The following is a 7535-nucleotide window of genomic DNA, read 5'->3' as shown; positions in this document are numbered from 1 at the left end:
GGGAGCGGACCAATGGGCGGCGAGCGGAGTCAGATTGCGGGTCCAGGATTCCCTCCAGGTTCTGGGCTCCCTGCCGGTGCTGGATGCTCTGGCGGGAGGACGTGGATGGCAGCCCCTTGGCCGCTCAGCTTTTAGCCACCGCAGCTCTCACGGAGCCGAATCATTCCGAGAATAACGCTTCCCACCTACCGCCCCCGGTAGAGCGTGACTCCTCTGCCTCTTGTAGCAACCAGAGGCAATGCAAGCGATGTGTCCGCTGCAAGGCGCGCAGCCGGGACAGTCAAATGAGCTGTGCCTTTAAGTAAAGTGCCTTTTACTTTTTTTGTTGTTACCACCTCCGCGGGTCGGTTAACTTTGTTCTTTTCCTTTCTTGAAAGGTTTCTACTTCTCTTTTTGTTACGCCAGAGGCAGTCAGCTCTAGGCACCACCCAGCACAGTCTCCGGAAGAATAAAAGTAACCACATGCATTATGTTCAAACAGTGTTTCCAAGAGTTTGCAACAAACTCTGGCAAAAGACACAGAGGAAAGGGGAGTGTAGCGAGGAAGTCTTTTGTTTTATGTGTCCCTCTCACCCCGCCCAATCTTTTCACAATAGTTGGTGGGGTGAAGTAAGACATTAAGAGAGAACCTTCAGATGGTTCCGTCTCATTTTTTTTTTTACATGTTTATAATTTTCTGAGGTTTTCTTTGAGTTTCCCCATTTTGACGGTTTCCCATTTCGCTGCAAAACTTACATTGAATTTTAAAGAATGCTAGAATGCTACTACGCATTAAATTCGTAAAGTAAAACGTCTTTTGCAAATAGCAACTACTTTCCTATAATTATTCAATAATTATCTCTCAAAGGGAAACAGAATAAGAAGTGTAACCAGCATCTCCGGTTGAATTTTTTCCAACCAAAATGTCGCGGACGGCTGTGTAGAGAGAAATCGGTTTAACCTTAGGCAGTTTTGGACTCTTTGCAATTCAAGAGGTGAGTAATAAAATGAGGAAGAACTTTAAAACATTAATTGTCAAATCATCCATTTCAAAGGTCATTAACGTAACCTGATCACACGTTTAAGATGAGCTTCATTTTCTTCTTGTCCTGTATCTCTTTCTTTTAAAAGAAAACCTGACATTCGTGATTTATCTTTATTTGTGATAGGCAAAAAGTTTGATCTCACCTAAGACTCTAAACTTTTCCTGTCTTTCTATCTGGAAATATAAAATAAATCCAGTTATTTCTGGTATTTTTAATAGAGTTCTCAGAGATGACAGATCCCCAGATTTTTTTTTTTTTATGGTAAGTTGTCTCCTATAGCTTTTACTTGCCTAATGCAATTAAGAAAAGAAAGAAATGAAATTTCCTTCAGCTCTAACTTCTCTTTAGTTCTGTAGGGTTTTTCCTTAAAGTTTACTTTTTCCTAGCCATTATGCCTATCAAATATTTTAGAATTGATATATAAAAGCATCCCAGGTGTCTTTTAAAGGAAATATAAACTGCTTAATAGATTAACTTTGAAAAGAGACAAAAAAAAAGTGTAGAGTACACTTGTTACAGAGAAGATCAAGTGGTATTTATATAAACAGATGCTTTAAGAGTAAAAATTGTAAGGTAAAATATTAGAATTAAAAACATAAATCCCCACACATAGGCTATAAAACTATTAATCTCAAAACCACAAACTCACAAATATTAAACCACTTGTAATAGTTAAAATAATTCTCCAGGATTTCAACACTTTCCCCAGGGCCTCATCCCCACTTCTTAGAATGACACCAAGGTAGCCTTTAAAGTTTAAAATAGTCCTTTCATCTATTGAATGACTAATACTCAGTGATGTGAATACAAATACCTTTCCATTAAACCAGGAAACCAAAGAAGTAACATCCTTCTCTCTGATGAGTGTAGGTGGTATAGGGAGCTGCCTTATTGTATCCCTTCTCTGTGTCAGACATGGGGGCTTGCTTTTATTCTTAGACACAAGAGGCTTCACATTAAATGCACATGTGCCAGGCTGCTGACAGTTTCCTCTGCAGAGCTGCACAGTGATACTCATTTTAAGTTTACCAACCCTCTCTTCTTGTCCTCTTCCTCCTCCTCCTCCTCCTCCTCCTCCTCCTCCACTTCCTCCTCCTCGTCTTTCTTCTTTTTCTTCTTTGGTATCTAGGCATATTGATAAAGATGTCATGGCATTTAAACAAAAGTGAAAGAATTAGTCAAGAAGAGAATATTCATTAAACAGTATTATACATCATATATTTTAGTATATAAATTGGTATTAGACTGTACTTGACTGGTAGCAAAGCAAATACACCTATTTGTACACTAAGCCATTGAAATAAAAAAAATAATCAGTTTATAAAACTTTCATATTTTAAAATAACATTGAATAGTTACTTTATATAACACTTAAAATGGTTTATTTTAGCTTCATATTTATGACTTTTGCAAATTGTCTCTAAAGCAAATTGTAAGGTGTACTGAAAAATGTGTGTGTGTGTGTGTGTATAAAATAAAAGTTAGACAAAAAATCATTTTTCCAGAGCAACACCAAATGGTGTATATAGCCAACAGATGTGAGCCAAAGCAGAGATTTTGAAAACTATTTCTTAATTTGTATATATTCATTGTACAATGCAATTGATAGAGAGTAACCTACACATACTTAGCTAATTTTAAATAAATGGAAAAAGGAGATTGAAACCTTAATATTTCCATTTAGATCTCCTCCTTTGAAATATCTATCATAAATTTATAGTAGAAAGATTAAAAATGCTTACTTTCAGATTCAAAGATAATTACCCAATTTTTATGTACCATGTTATTTTTATCTAATACTAATAATCACACATACCTGTACATATATGAAAATAAATGTATAAATTCAAGACATATCAAATGAGAGTACAGAAGTTATTTTCTGTTAATTTGCTTCAATATTAACATTTATCACACTATTTTTCCCTAGGAGACATTCTGTGATTTTAAGAGAGAAATACTTACTTAGTAGTAAATTATAAAGACTTCAGAAAATAAGTTCCATGAATTTTCAAATAAAAGCCTGTGTGAGTGTGTGTGTGTGTGTGTGTGTGTGTAGAAAAGGAGCATTTACAGTAGGGAACAGCCTGAGACCTTACTATGTTACAAATTTAAGGTGCCAAACTAGTTAACAACAGCAACAATGAAATCAAAGGGCTGTTTCTGAACCTACTACTTTTGCACTTACTTTTAAATGCATTCACAGCTGGTAAATATGAAAACAGAAGTTCATCACAGAAAAGGGGGAAATTAGAAAAGGTACTGTGCAGAAGAAACTGATTATAAACAGAAAAGAAATGCACGTCTCAGTTAACAGAAAAGTGGGTTCTCTATTTGTGATTTCAGTCAAAATGTAAACAACCTTTCTACAGTGCAGAAAAATCACTTACATATTTACATTGGTATGGTTTATGTAGTGTATGTAAAATATTTATTTGCAGTCCATTGTAAAAAGTTTATATAAACTAAGCTCATTTTTAAAAAGTAATAATTTATTCTTCTAAGCTTAGATGTAGCTAGATAAAGAAAGGCAGAGGTCAGAAATTAAATTATAAGTCAAGATTATGTTTTGTGCCATTATAGAAGTTCATTAACTTTTGTGAGGTCAGATAAACTGTAATGTTTCAAAGACTACAATTATAATTCTTTAACTACAATTAACATAAAACAGCTTAACAAATAAAAATACAATGTATATCAAAATCACAGGAGTCTGGTTGAATATTGCTAATTTGTCAGTCTGAAATTTTCTAATTACTTAAAATATTCAAAAATAATAAGTAAAATAAAGTTTATTTTCTGACTAATATTAAAAGAACTACTAATACAGCAGAAAATGTTGCACATTCTATTAAAAAATCCCTTAGCACACCTTCAATACTCTTCAGATTTTTTTTTACATTTGATTTTGTGTGGGAGGTGCTACCTTTCCATTACTTACATTTCTTTTGGTAAGTCACCAGTACCCATAGGAAGAACTCGTTTAAATTATGCAAATTACTTGTATATGCTTTCATGGTTTCTCATTGCTCTCAAAAAGATGTTTTAGGTCTTCAAACCTAGTGGATGTTTAGGTTGTCAAGGAGATCTGTGATAATTCAATGACCACCAGGGGGCACCACAATCTCTGGGTGTCCTGACCAATCAAGTCCATAGTGAATAAGAATGAGGTAATTATGAAATTATATACATATATAATTATAGACATATATATACCTATATAATTATATACATATATAATTATATATTTATTTCTATACAATTGTATATATAATTAATATAAGTGATACTTCCATCCTTCCTATACCTATGTCAGCCTACTGAAGACCTTCATAAAAATCTGTTATGTTCTATAACCTATTTCAGTCTACAGAAGCCACAGTAACTGAAGGGACCCCAAAGGCACCTTAGAAGGTGAATTATATTGCAGAAAAATGCTCTTCGATTTTAAAAAATTAAATATCTGAGAAACTCAGATAGTTCATAGATTCTCTCTTCCTTGCTTTCCACCCACTTAACTCCCTAAGTCTTTTACCCTGAACAGTGCCAGCTTGGGATCAAGTCTTCTCCCAGATTTTACAATTCTGAATTCTTAAGGATCTTGTGAAGTTCCTAGAATTCTCTGGCATGAAGAACATTTTAGAGACCACTTTGAACCTAGCTTTCTGCCTTGATTAATGAAAAAAATAAATTATATCAAAATTTGCCTGGCTGCTCTCAAGGAAGTCTAAGACAAGGTCTAAACAATAGGAGTTTCTCTATAAACACTCTACTGTGTGTCAAATTTATTTAGAAACAGAGTTTCCCCTAGCTGTAAAATTACAAAGCTGTGGGTACTCTCTCCTCTGACTAAGGGTGGAATTCTAGACTGTGCCAAACGTGGTACCTGAAACTAACCCTTGACTGGACACAGAGTTGTTTTCTGCGGAGGAATGGTGAACATTTGTATGAGACAAAGACTCTACTGGTAGGAGAGATATCACAAGTCCCAAACCCAATCCCATTTCCGTGTCAATGATGTTAGAAGTTTTGAAATATTAGGATGATTCTGACTGAGAAGAAAATAAGCCCAAGAGTCTCAAAGAAGTACCCATTGTGAGTGAAAGAGAATTCTTTGCTTAAAATCTGCTGGGTGGAGACATAGGCCGGAGGCTCAAAGGCCTTCTGAACCCAGCAACCCAGGTATGGTGTTTCTACTGATTAGCTAAGTATAAACTAAAGGAGCTGTATACACTGTTGTGGCCAAAATGTGAAGTGACACTATAGCTGGGGGGCAGGGGGATCTATAGAAAAAGGCAACAATGGATCAATTATGTGTAAAGCCAGTCCAGTTTTCAAAATGATACAGTATGGCAGTGATGAAAATAAAGCTACTAGGGGACTGAATATACTAATCATTAGAAGAAATCCAATCCTTTTGGGCTGAGTGTACTCCTCCAGTTCTTCGACAACTATGGAGAAGAGAAAGCCTCCAAAAGGATGTGGGAGGCTTCCCCTTAAGTTGCAGAAGCCAACTTAAAAGAGATAAGTGACCGTATTTCTTCTCCATGCTGTGGGTCATGTTGGTTACAGATTCACATTCTAAATAGCGCAGTCTTCCTGAAAGAAAATAATGACAGAAGTCTCGGTTAAAAATGGGATTTTCAAATATTTATTAAATATTTACAAAGGCACCGAGGGCATATGCAGACAAAGCACAGCCCAATACTCAAGAGACCTAACACCCATCAGGATTCCTTTGTGACTCGTGTTTCCTTTCAGGAAAGCAGAGAAGCTCATATGTTTAGAGAAATAGGTAAATAGCCAGTTGTACTCAGTGTTGAGTTCCAGCATATCAAAACGATGATGTCTTCATCATCACCCTATTGACCATGAGCTGCAAGATGATTCAGTGCACAATAAGGCTTTTATCATCTGGCTTATTCAAGACTGTTTTCTTTACCCTTCTCTGCACTCAGATCAGATTAAAACATTCATGAAAATTTATACTCCATCCCAGATTCTCTGAGGTTATTATTGCTATTGTTTGGTTTTATAGATCCATTGCTATAGCTAGAGCTACAGGGTTAACCTGGCACATTCTCTGGTTTATTTTAGATTGTTGAAATGACTGGGGTCCATCTCAGTTTAATTAAGTACCGTATTTGCCGGTGTATAAGACGATTTTTTGGCCCTGAAAAATATGCCTCCAAGTGGGGGGTCGTCTTATACGCCAGGTACACTTCAGATAGACTGCCCATAGTGCTTGCCCCGTGCCATAGTGGCCTCCCGATGCCCGCCCACTTCATTCCACATACCGTTCAGGCATCAGGACAGGATGCCTTATGAGAGTTCTTTCACATCTCAACTTGGATTTAATATTTCTATATGATCACATCTCTGCATTTAACAATTTATCAGATATTTACATATACTTTTGAGTTCAATTTTTGAGAGAATGATTAGTTCCTAAGTTTGAATAAAGATATACTATAATTATATGCTTGTCCTCAGATACTTTTGGGAAACTGTGCAATAAATCACCACATTTTAGAACATTAGTAGTTGTGTCCATTTCAGAGAATAACAGTTATAATTCAATCAATTATATTTGTTCCTAAGACTATACAGCAAGAGAGTGAAGGATATTGAATGAAAAGGGAAAAAAAGTAGTTACATGCTTAGGGTCAGTGTTAGAGTTCTATCATCTACACTAAAAAAAGAGAAACATGCAAATTGCTGTCACTCCGCTACGCCCACCATCCAATCAGATGAGCATGCAAATTAACCCAACAAAGATGGCAGTTAATTTGCATACACAGGCGCGGAGGGAAGACTAAAGACAACAAAGAAGGAAGCCACGTGCTGCAGAAGGGAGTGGAGCTGCGGAGAAGTAAGCGGGGCTAATAATTTATATCGTTTTCAGGTATACAATTCTGCAATACATCATCCGTATATTGTATTGAGTGTTTACCACCTAAAATCAAGTCTCCTTCCATCACCATTTGCCCCACCTTTACCCTCTTCTATGTCCCTTCTCCCCTCTTGCCTCTGGCATCATCATACTGTTGTCTGTGTCCATGAGCCTTTCTTTTTTTTCCTTTGCTTAATCCCCTCACAATTCTTATCCAGCCATCAACCTCCTCCCCGCTGACAGCTGTCACTCTGTTCTCTGTATCCATAGACTGTCTCCACTTTATTAGTTTATTGGAGTCTACACATAAGTGAAATCTCATGGCACATGTTTTTCTCTTAGCATAATGCCCTCCAGGTCCATCCATGCTGTTGGGAAAGGTAAGATTTCCTTCTCTCTCTCTCTCTCTCTCTCTCTCTCTCTCTCTTTTTTTTTGGCTCCAGTAGTATTCCATTATTTAAATGTACCCCAGCCTTTTCATTTATTTATTTTTTAAATATATTTTTATTGATTTCAGAGATGCAGGGAGAGATAGAGAGACATGAAAACATGAGTGGTGAGAGAGAATCATTGATTGGCTGCCTCCTGCATGCCCACACTGGGGGTCCAGCCCGCAA

Source organism: Myotis davidii, unplaced genomic scaffold (genome assembly GCF_000327345.1).
Source record: "Myotis davidii unplaced genomic scaffold, ASM32734v1 scaffold269, whole genome shotgun sequence".
Taxonomy (NCBI): domain Eukaryota; kingdom Metazoa; phylum Chordata; class Mammalia; order Chiroptera; family Vespertilionidae; genus Myotis; species Myotis davidii.
The sequence above is the reverse complement of the archived record's forward strand: the minus strand, read 5'-3'. Positions refer to the sequence as shown.